The sequence below is a fragment of the Pomacea canaliculata genome, linkage group LG4 (genome assembly GCF_003073045.1).
Source record: "Pomacea canaliculata isolate SZHN2017 linkage group LG4, ASM307304v1, whole genome shotgun sequence".
Lineage (NCBI taxonomy): Eukaryota > Metazoa > Mollusca > Gastropoda > Architaenioglossa > Ampullariidae > Pomacea > Pomacea canaliculata.
The window spans coordinates 28,744,860-28,756,355 of record NC_037593.1 but is presented as its reverse complement, the minus strand read 5'-3'; the positions used below and the strand labels follow the sequence as shown (position 1 = coordinate 28,756,355).

Below are 11,496 nucleotides of genomic sequence, written 5' to 3'. Positions count from 1 at the left end.
ACACTGACCGTCGGGTTTTTTGTTGTTTTTTTTTTCAGTACTCCAGTTCTTTCCCCCGACCGCAAAAATCTTTTCAAGGTGGAACCACTTTCCAACTAAACCAACCAGCCAACCATACTTATCAGTAAGCATCAAGCGTGTCTTACAAATTCGTTATCCATCATTCGGATCGCAACTACTTACCCACACACATTCTCTATCACACATCATCATCATCATGTCCTCTTTTTTTAATTTTTCCTCGACAGCTTACTAGCGTTATAATCAGTGTGCTCCTGCTGAATGATTATTCCCCCTGCCAGACAAATTATGTCCCTTTGTGCTGACTACATAAATTGTTGCCTACACTCGGATCCAGTCTGGCCAACTCAGCGGCTAGCATCACAGGGTAGCAATCCACCCAGTCCTGAAACTCAACTTTGTTTTGGTAGACTTGTAAACACTCGCGCACGCAGACACAGGTGACTACCTCGGCCACGTGCGGCAGACAAAGGCATGCGGGGTGCAGCTACCCGGGGAGGAGAGCACCAGCACACAGACATTCCCCGGACTGGCGCATCCGACAGGCAGACGCCCCCCAGTCATCACAAGCTGCTGCTAATGAGCTTTTCCTCCCAGTCGTCTGCTGCCTGCAACTTGCAGAGAACTGGAGACGGGAGTCTGGCCAGCGGGCACGAGGGATGGTGCAAGCCGGGAACAGTTCTCCCCTCATCCCGCTCTGGTGTCGCCACAGTGAACTGCTGCCCTGGGGGGATACACGGGGTACATCGACAATATGGCCGTGTTCCTGTATGTCCTTAGACGAGTCTCAGTCTGTTAATTGTTTGAAAACTGAGATCAAAGAAAGTGTTGTAACGGGAACTGCTTAAGACGCCATCTTGGAAGTTTAAGTTGAATAGAGCAGCGAAATATTTCATGATTAATTATAATTAATTATTCATAATGTAACCTGTATCCAATGTTTGTCCAACCTTAATGTAAACATCTTCACTCTTCCTTACCGAGCTTCCCCTAATAACCGAGCAAACAATCTGCTCCACGTGTTTACTAACATCTTTATCCGCCGCCAGGTGCCACTGCGGTCAATCAACTAAGACAAGGAAGGATCTGATGACGAGTATCTTGGAAAGAACAGAAAGGAATCTACGGTGACCCCTGACCCCTACCCGGGTTCGTCACGTGGAGCTCCTACAGACAACAAACAGGTCTTGCACAGAAAGTACCAAGGACTTCCTTCCGGTAGAGAAAGGCGCACTTCTTTTCTCCTCCGCCGCCCACACCTTTCCGCGGCTTCCTGTCGAGGGTGTGCGCGTGCGCGAGACAGAGCGAGAGCTGGGCGCGAGCGCCGGTGGCAGCGAGCAGCTTGGGGTGTAGACCGGCTCTGACGCAGCGCCTCATCCTCACGTCCCGTGATCGACACGAGCCTGGAGCCGGGAGCCTGCTGACACGCGCCGTGTGTCCAACAGCTGACTGGATGCCAGACGAGGCTGCCTGCCTCAATGAGGGGCGCGCGGGAGGGAGAGCACGTGGCTCGTTGTCGCTGACGTAGGTGTTGCTGTCGTCGTCGTGTGTGCTAGCCTAACCGCCCACCTCCGTGACGGGATATCGATGAGAGCGGATGTTGGCGATGATGTGGAGGTACGGTGCCCGGCGTCAGGTGTTGGACATCGATGATTTTTTTTTTTTTTTTTTTTTTGGTAGTAAGCATCGTTCGTGTCGTCAGTCGATGAGAGAAGTTCGACAGGTGGTTTGAGAAGTGAGTTCGATGTTGTCATGGGATAGCCTGGGATTAAATATCTCGATGGTAGGTACCCCTTTGGTTTTCTAGATAGGTTTTAGTTTAGTGTTAGCGCTAATGTTTAGTGGGTATGAACGATTGTTTAGTGTAATGTGCTTGACTATATGATTGTGGCTCAACGTGTCAAGAATATGGACACACAGACACACAGACACACAACACACACGCACTAACTCGTGTCGCTGCTAATGTGGCGGTAAATTTTTCCCGTCTTTTAATTAACGGTCGAGTCTATGGCGTCTCCCGTTTCACTCCGTTGTTAACCTTTCCCTGCGATCTCTTTTTTTTCTTTTGTTAGCACATACCATCATCTACTGCGAGTAGCCTTATCGTCACACCTCGTCTGCCTCACCTCAGCTATCTCTCACTCTTATCCTCAGCTATCCACTATCCTCGGCCTGCACTCAAAATGTTATCGTCGTCGTCATCACAATCTCCATCCACTCACTCTTTTCTCACCCACCCTGCTTCTAGTAACTAAGTGGATGAAGGACCAGGTGGTCAGTAATGTTGTTGGTGGGGGAGGAGGATGATGGTGTCGTTTCTTGATGTTGTCGTTACCGGCCAATCGAGGACTGACGCCTCGTGCGAACGTCAAACTGACGTTGGACAAGAACGTCAGAAAGAACGCGTGACGAGAACCGGAAAGCAGCTGTCACGCGCTCTGGTCACGCCGACCGCAACTGTAAGCGTTGATCTCCATGGCGACTGTCAGCTGTGACGTGGAACAGGTGTTGATGCCTCGAGGGATCCACTCGCTGACGTCGCGGTTACAGTTGTGTCGGTGGTGGCGTCCACTGGTGTGGCGACCGTCAGACAACAAGCGGTGGAGGGGATCGCTCCCTCCGGCCCTTGTGTCAGCGTGGAGGGTTTGATTCCCGTTGGGGACATTTGTACCACGCGCGCACACACACACAAACAGACGCGTTTGCATAAACATAATTTTGCGCCTAAAAAGTAAGAAAAAATATTTTCTATTAAATTCATTCAGTTCCAGTGAAAGTGTTTTTTTTTTTTTTCATTTTTATACCGTCTGTATTTTCAAGAAGTGTAATTATTCTCGCTGATCCAACGTGAGTTGAGGATTTGTCGATCCTTGATTACTTTGCCTTGTAAGCAGCTTTTAACTGAAGACCAAGAACTTTACTTTTCGAGTCTAAAAAGAAAAAAAAGAAGAAAAGAAAAGAAAAGAGAGAAAAGATAAAGTAGTCGTTATCGGAATGTCTTTAGAGTATACGAGACTTTGGCATCTGTTGTTAATATTCTGTCTTTATTGGTCTGGATGTTGTGTGACTGTATAATGTGCGTGTTGTTTGATTGACAGTGGTCACCTCTTGACCTATTGAATTCACAGTTCACTTTATTTGTGAGAGACACAGTGAGTGAGAGAGGAAGAGGGAGGTTGATGATATGTATGAAATGTCGCAATGCTCTCTCTCTCTCTCACACACACACACTGACATTTTCTCAGCGATTTTCCTTACTGAAGTTTGTTTTCACTAGAGAGGATAGACAGAAGGACTGGTAGTTTTCATATCCCCGTCTTTTCTTTTCTATTTATGTCTCTCATCTGCTCTTTTCTATGTGTGTGCGTAGCACAAAGAAAGCGAACATTTGTCTCAGAAGATATCACAACATATTAATATGAAAATTCTGAATGTGGCAAATCAAATGATCACTACCTTCTCGAGAAAGCTCATAGTACTGCCTTGTATGTTGTTTGCTTTTATTTTATTTTTTCCTTCCTTGCCAACGAGCCATTCAGTGACAAGGCTTGCCTCTCACCCCCATGTAGTGGCTGGCAGAGAAAAGTCAAACGAGAAAACGTTGGAGAGAGAGAGGTGAGCTGTAGAAAGTATGCGAGACAGATCCCATCCTCTCCTGAACCGGAAGTAAGTGGCAGGAGGACCGTATGGCTGATTCAAACATTTATTCAAACCGAAATGTCTGCGTTTTTTAGCCTCACCTTCATCGGCCCACGTAAATCTCCAGGGCAAAAGTCGTTTTTCACATTCGGTGCGGTTTTCTCTTTCTATCCGTCACTCTCACATGTGTCTGTTATTTGCCCTGCTCGTTCCTGCAGGGTATCTACAGGAGAAAAAAAACACTTTTCTAGATAGAAGCTAAGGGTTCTATTTCAAGCCTTTGATTGTTTCCAGAATGCAATGAAGTGTCTGAAGTAGTATCCAAGTGTGGTTCCCATGAATAAATTTTTCTATTATCCTGAAAAAAAAAATTAAAGTGGGAAATTTAAAATTAACAGTCACCGTCTGTGATGGTTGTTTTCTGTTTTGACTTCCTGGATCAAGAATTATTTTTAAGCAGATTTTGTTTAGAGAGTGTATATGATAAGATTCCTGGATACAGATGCGGTTCATTTTTATCAACCATCTTCTTTGATGAAACCTGTCATCTTAGCTTTCCCATATTTTTCTGGCTTACATCATGAGGAAACCTTTTCTGCACTCGATGTACCACTTCAAGCTCTGGGGTTTAGCAGGGATTGTCGCAAGGCCCCGCAGCTTTCGCGCCTGAGGTGCGGAAGTCTCGGCCAAGTCTCGGCCAAGTCTCGCGCTGAACACGTGCCGAACGCAATCTTTGACAGGCGAGTAGTGTATGGGCCCTCTGCGCATGCGCACACTCCGCTCTACCGTGACGGCGCTCCTATCATACAGCCGCCAGTGCTTCTTCATCCGCGACGGACGAAACTCGCGAGAAAATGCGAGAACGAGGCGGCGGCGCTCCCGATGGGAAGAAGACAGGTTCAGCGTGGATGCCGGCAGAAGGATGGATGGCTTTTCTCGCCACATCAGCAAAAAGAGGGAGGCAAGCGGCCGTGCATAATAATGATTTGAAAAAAAATCAAGAGAGCGAGGGAAAAAATAATGAAAATTAAGGCAAGAGCGTTGCAGTGGCGGTTGAAACGGTTGAGCGTTTGTGAATGATAAACAAGCTGCGAGGGTCTAACTAGTTATGAGTGCGACGATGGATGGGATAGTAGAATGGAGAAAAAATATTGAGGTGGAAATGAATAAAGAAGATATGGAAGAAGAAAAAGAAAGGATTGTAACAACCACAGCTTGGCGCTGACTTACTTTTCCTCAGACATCTTCACTTTGTCTGCCAGCAGTTTGAAAAATTACAGGTTGTCTAGCAGGATAGATAGATAGAAGGATGAGGAGGAGGTTTCTTTGTTCTCGCTGGCTTTCCCTGCATGAAAAGTAACTTCCAGGGACAACAAACATCAGAGACACCTCCTCATCTATCTATATTCGTGCACAAGGGTTAACTTCCGGTTAGTATCAGTGACAGAATACTAAGAAGAAGACCTACACAGATTTTCTCTCATTTTGTTTTCTTGCAATAATTTATCTATATTTTATCTGTGTCTATTTTTAGTATCAAGGTGCTCCGCTTTTGACAGAATTCTACTTGGGTAGGATTGTTAGTTGTAAAATTATTTTGTCTCAATTTTCTGGCTTCCGGTTCTCTCTGTATTATATTTCCTTTTATTTATTCATTTGTTTCTTTCCCACTCAACTTCTCTCTTTTTATATACACACACACACACGCACGCATTTGAATGTGTAAACACATTTATCTCTTGTTTTCAAACAAAAGCATCAACTAAGCAGTGTGTACATCATTTTTGTCAACAGTTCCCACATTTGTAGATTGTCTCCCTTAATCCTCCCATCGCCCTGGCATCACTGACCTCAGCGATTAGCATCTGGTTGCCCGAGAAACGGAGTGTGATAAATATTTATAGTCCACAAACAGACTGAGATAATGCCAGTGCACTTCACTGCGGTCTCAGACATGTTACTGGCACTGGCTGCAGCATGCACACACCTGTTGCACACTTGTGGCTTGTCGTCCACCCGGCACACCCTGCACAACAATCTGCAAATCATTCTTTTTAAAAACATTTTATCCTTCAGAAACACTGGCTGCCATTTGTCCACAGCGGGCTGTAAACACCGATGGAAATAGAGTGTCAAGGACCGCGCAATTCTTTTTTTTTTTGTTTGTTTGTTTGTTTGTTTGTTGGTTGGTTGTTGGTTGGTTGGTTGGTTTGGTTGGTTGGTTGGTTGGTTGGTTGGTTTGGTTGGTTGGTTGGTTGGTTGGTTGTTGGTTTGGTTGGTTGGGTTGGTTGTTGGTTGGTTGGTTGGTTGGTGTTGTTGGGTTGGTTGGGTTGGGTTGGTTGGGTTGGTTGGGTTGGGATGGGTTGGTTGGGTGGTTGGGTTGGTTGGTTGGTTGGTTGGTTGGTTGTGTGGTGGGTGGGGACTTTCGTCCCCGCGCTGAAGAGGATCAGACAGGATTTAAAGAATTTTAAATGTGCTTTCCTCTCCGTATTCTCGCTGTTGTCATTTGGTTATCCTCATTCCTATCGTCTTGGTTATCGTCGTTTTCTTCGTGATCGTTTCTGCCTCTTTTGAGACATGTAGAAAGACATAAAGAAAAGGTAAAGATAACGACGACAATGATGGTGATGATACAGAGCATCCCCAGCTAACCTTTCCCCAATCCTGGATTAGGTAACCTCTCCAGCTAAAAAGAAAAGTACGATACGTTGAACGGGTTTCGAACCGGCTAGTGTGCACGCCTAAGGTTCTATGCGACCACTAGGCTATCCGTTCCGTGCTTCTCAATTTATTCATCCTTCCAAACAGCCTTCGACGTTTCTCCCGCAGCTGCTAGTTTTTACCAGTCGGTTTTGTACGACTGTTTGCAGAATGTTTTCTTTCTTCATGAAGAACATCGCCACTCCTTCCTCCCTGCCCTCCACTCCCAGCTCCTTGTCTCGCCCTTGTATACTCTCTTTTTTTCCTCTCTTCTAATACTCCGCTGCTTTTCACTTTGTTTTTGTACGACCCCCGAGCAGGTCTATGTTTGTGTTCAGCACGTGCTGCTACTCACAGAACAATATTTCCGTCTGTTTATTTGTACGGCGCTGGATATTCTTCAGTAATTCATATTCCGTCTGCTTCACGCGCTCTGGAGTCTTAAACAAACAGTTGTTCATCCTCTTCCTTCGCCATAAGCTGTTCCATTCCTTCGGGTTTTTCACATTTAGAACACACGGTGGTTTATTTTTTTAATTTTTACTATATTTTGCGGTTTTTTTGTTTTTTTTTTTTTTTTTTTTTTTGTTTTGTCCGTGGCCATATCATGTATATTTTGGCTTAGTCCTCGTTTTAGTTGTCTGTGTGTACCTGTTTGCATAAGTGCAAAACGTGTGTGTGTGTGTGTGTTCAGAAAGCTCTAAAAAATCTGTTTTTTCAGATCCAATGGTTTGGGTCTTTTCTATTGCAACCTGTAACTTCCTTCAAGCTTCTATCGTAAGAAGGAGGGGGTCATCATCGTCATCATCATCTTCCCGATCTTTCGCTCTTTTTTTGTCTAGCAGACAGTTGTCATTGCTCTTCATCACATCCCATTCATTTATTGGGTTCTCCTGTCCATATTGGTAAGCAGTGTTCACCTCTCGTATCTGTACAGCTAATTTGAAATCATCATGAACTTGTACAGTCTGTGCTTGGTAGCAACCTGATGGTCCTGTTGTCCCAGGTCCTGTCCAGCTTGACATTCCGCTGTCGCTGTTTCAATCCTGATGTGGATGTCCCCAGTACACCCGCCTTCTCTAGAAATTGGATGACTGATGACAAATATGGTTCTGTAGTTTCGCTGATTCAGTTTCTCAGTACATCAATTGCCACAGACTGCTTTCAACAAAATGTTGTACCTGTCACAAAAGCGGTTCAGACAGTTGATGCGAACAGTCCTTTTATCCAGAAAAAATTGTCAAACTCAAGAGGTTTTTTTCCTACAGAATAAGGGCAAATCACAAGAACAGGGGCACTCACAAACATGTTACACGTGTCTTGAAACTTGGTCTTCACGAAGAAGACATTTTTGTCCATCTTCCTTCACTGCTGTCCAGTCCTGCTCTCCCGTGGTTTTGCTTCAGCTTTTTTTTCAAGCTTTCTGAGAATCGTGGACAGCGTGGATTGCGTAATGCCGAACTTGTCACCGACATCTCTCGTTTATTTTTCCTCCCCAAATGCTGTGAGGATCTCGGATTTTTCTTCCAGAGTAAGCTGACATTGCTTGCTTGAAGCCACTTCACTGTTCTCTCATACTGATGACATTTTTTTTTCTAGCAGACAAAATTCTTTCTCTCAGCAGACGACACTGGTCCATTCTCTATAAGTTCTCTATACATTTCTATATATTCTCCATATATAATTGAAAACCTGTACGTCTCCCGTCAGATGTCCGATCCCTTACCCTCATATTCTCAAGGAGGCGGACTAGTCAACTGACTATAATCTATTGACAACAATGGTGATTGGTGTCTTGTCTGTCCATAGGTCACCAACCTATAGTTGACAAATTTATAAATCGTGGTTTTTTTAATCTTTAAAGAAGAATGCAGTTTTTTTTCGACAGAAATGTTTTTTAAAAGAAACAGGAGACCAGCAGCTCCCTGTCTTGATACAGTTTCAGTCTCCGTCCGGGACTGTGACAGAAGAATGAGGCCAGACTTTTTAAAAAACAAGTTTCCAAATCCCGAGGACTAGAAGAATCTGTCCATCGCGTCAGGTGCGGATCCAGGACTGGCATCAAGAAAAGCCGGGTGGATGGGTAGCACCGTCTCGGTTTACCCGCTCACCGTCATCAAAAGCTCATCGGCTCTGGCAACACTCCGCTCCAGTGCCAGTCGCTCGCCGCGCTAATGCTACTGCGCATGCGCACGTGCCGGAGTGCTTCCGCCCGCCACGTCGCCGTGAACTGTGCAACCTCTTCCCACACTTCCCCGCGTCGACGCCGCCGCCGTTTCGCCGGTTTTCTCCGCCAGCTTCGACGGGTTTTGACATTTGGACAACCTGACACTGCTCTCCTCCACCTCTCCTGACAAGTCTGCGCTCGCGCACCCGACCCTCCCGACATTCCTCCACAAAGAACCTTCGACCGGCCACGACCGTTGCGGCTAATGTAAACAATGTGGTCGGTGCTCGGCGAGCTGTGAACGAGAAAATGGAGTGGGTGGGTTGTGGTTGGGAGGGTGGCAGTCCAGGAAAAGAGACGATTCCTCCTCTCCTGCTGGTCCTGCTTGAAGGTAAAACAAGGTGAAGACAGTCTCAGGTGGCGGACCAGTGCCGACAAAACAGTCGCCACCCGAAAATTATCGGTCGTTTGCTATGACAAATCAAGTTCCAAAGACTGAGCTAATAATTGAAGTTGATTTTAAAACATGTTCAGCAGATCATAAGTAGGGAGGTATGTGTTTTGAAAACACGAAATTTGAGAATCATCAAACTCTTTGGACACGGACGGACTTTTATTTTCTTTTATCGTCAGTGACGAGACATACATAAGAAAAATAGACTTTGTAGAGAATCGAATAACGGTTTTGTTGAGTCGTCTAGTGTGACTCAGGCATAAGCAATGTGGATCTTGGAAGCAAGAAATAGTTTGTGCCTTCGATAGGACCCAGATGATGTCAAGGATTTTACAATGGGAGCAAGGACTGTGTATGGACTGGACTGCTGGCAATCTGCGAGACCATGCCTTACCCCAGGGGTTCTCAAAGTGTGGTCCACGGTCCACTGTGGGCCGCATGCCTGTCACGTGGTCCGCTGCTGACAGTCAGCAAAGTGATGTTTACCACCTTCACATCTAATCATAAACAACAAAAGTCATCATATGAACATTTTAATTAATAAAGAATATTGCGAAGTGTAGCGAAGTAGTAAACCATTGTGCTCCTCCTACCCCAATGTGACAGTCGGTAGCACCTCCTTGTCGCCGAAAAGGAAGTGACGTGTTGTGAGGCCGCCATCATCTCGCAAAGTACACGCGCTAGTTTGAACAATATTTCCCAAACATAATCATACATCCGACCGTGTGTGACCGATATAAAAAACTTTCTCACGCCGACTTTGGAATCTGCGCGAGTGAAAAAAGCATCCACAGATGATCTTTGACCTACAACATCACGTGACCAGTTGGTTGCCGCGCCGTGGTAATCTAACCCTCATTGCGTCTGTGTGCCACTTGTCTCGGCGATAAAATGAAAGACTTTATTGTTTCTCCGACACTGATATCTACATATATCTAAGGACATAGGTCAGCTCAATTAAGTAATCCCACGCGGATCTGATGAGTCCTCCCCTCGACACAAATCACACCACTCCATTTTTTAAAAAAAAAAACATCGACTTGGATTTTATTTTTTCTCTTTATTTCTCTGTTTTTATAGATACAGTTTGTTGTTGCTTTTTTTGTCCATTGTGGAGGAAAAGCTCGTCGCCCCGCCTCGGAATTTCGTCAGCGTCGACGATGAAATCGTTGACTGCTCAAGATGACAGTTGATGCACGGCTGGTCGAGCGCCATTAGCAGCATGTCGTCCCCTGCCGTGTCTAATGGCTCGCCCTTGTCAGATCGAAAGTCTTTCAAGTCGCCCTCCACTGGTAACCGCACACAGCGCTCAGCATCCTCCCCTCCACTTTTTTTTTTTTTTTTTTTTTTTTTTTGTAAATAAAAGCGTTCTGTCGAAGAATTCTAGCGAGTCCAAACACCATTCTACACGAGGAGCCGGAGCAACGAGGACAGATCGTTGTCCTCCCATCGTAACGGGAATTTTTTTTTTTTTTTTTTTGTAATTTTTTTTAAATGATCGGGAGTTGTCTAATCTTTACATCGAACTTACTTATTTCTAGTTGCTATGGGTTACAGTTAGCGGCACTAGTCATGGCAAAGTTTGCTAATCGTGATTAGTCTTCGGATTCTCATGTAGTTAATCTGTGAAAGCCGGGTGGTTATTGCTAGAAGTCGGGTGGTTTATTCGCCGACAGCAGGATGGCTGTCACAGACAGCTGGATGGTTCACTTGCTCAGCTGTGGTCTCATCTCTTGAGTTTTCTTGCACGTGTCTCATCTAAGTTCGACTCTCCCTAGCATCATCAGCAGCAGGAGCGACTCACAAAAACTCTGGAGGTTATCTTTTACCAGTTCTGGCAGGTCCAGAAGGAGTTGGTTCATTACAACAGATCATGGATGTTAGGAGCCACAGGAGGGTGGGCCCACATCTTTGTACCTAGCCTTTGTTCATTGTTTGAACTAATTCACTACACACATGCACTCATTCACACGCACATAAACAATAAATAAAGACAGTAAACGTCAGTTTAAAACTTTCTTATCTACGGAAACAGCCTTTGCTGCTAACAGGGTGAGAAGTGTGGCGAGGCTGAGAGGTTGAAAGAGTTTTTATTTGTAAAGAATATGTTGTTTCACGAGTAGTGTTTTGTTTATTCTTTTATTTCTTTAAAGAAGTTTTTAAAACGTCTGAGCACTATCGAATTTCACAAAATTATTTCTGGCAACTTGAAAGTGCATTTTAATTAAACACATTTATATGAGATACATCTAGTTATTAGGGGTATGTGAGTGAGATAAGTATAGGTGTATGTGGAATACGTATAACACAACTCTCATAGTTTTTACACACTTCTTAAATATATTCTTTTTAACTAGACCCTTCTCTCCACGCACAACGCGAGCAAGAGAGAAAGAAAGAGAGGGAGGTACTCACGCATTCATGTACTAAACGAGTCCTGTACCGCCGACAAGACCTTTACCCGTTAAAAAAAAAAACCTCTTTGAAAACCAAGCCTACACTGTGTAGTCCG

At 44.9% G+C, this 11,496-nt stretch overlaps 1 protein-coding gene across 5 annotated transcripts in view; it reads left to right on the top strand.

The window, feature by feature from the left end:
- The first annotated feature begins 385 nt into the window (after positions 1 to 385).
- LOC112562844 overlaps positions 386 to 11,496 on the top strand; it is a 45,952-nt gene continuing 34,841 nt past the window's right edge. For 2 of the 5 annotated variants that reach the window (XM_025236394.1, XM_025236393.1), the window contains exon 1: positions 386 to 1,756. The gene's annotated coding sequence lies outside the window, so the exon portion shown is untranslated. Of the gene's footprint in view, positions 1,805 to 11,496 lie in introns of all 5 variants that reach the window. The other 3 variants (XM_025236392.1, XM_025236390.1, XM_025236391.1) reach the window with 2 other exon arrangements.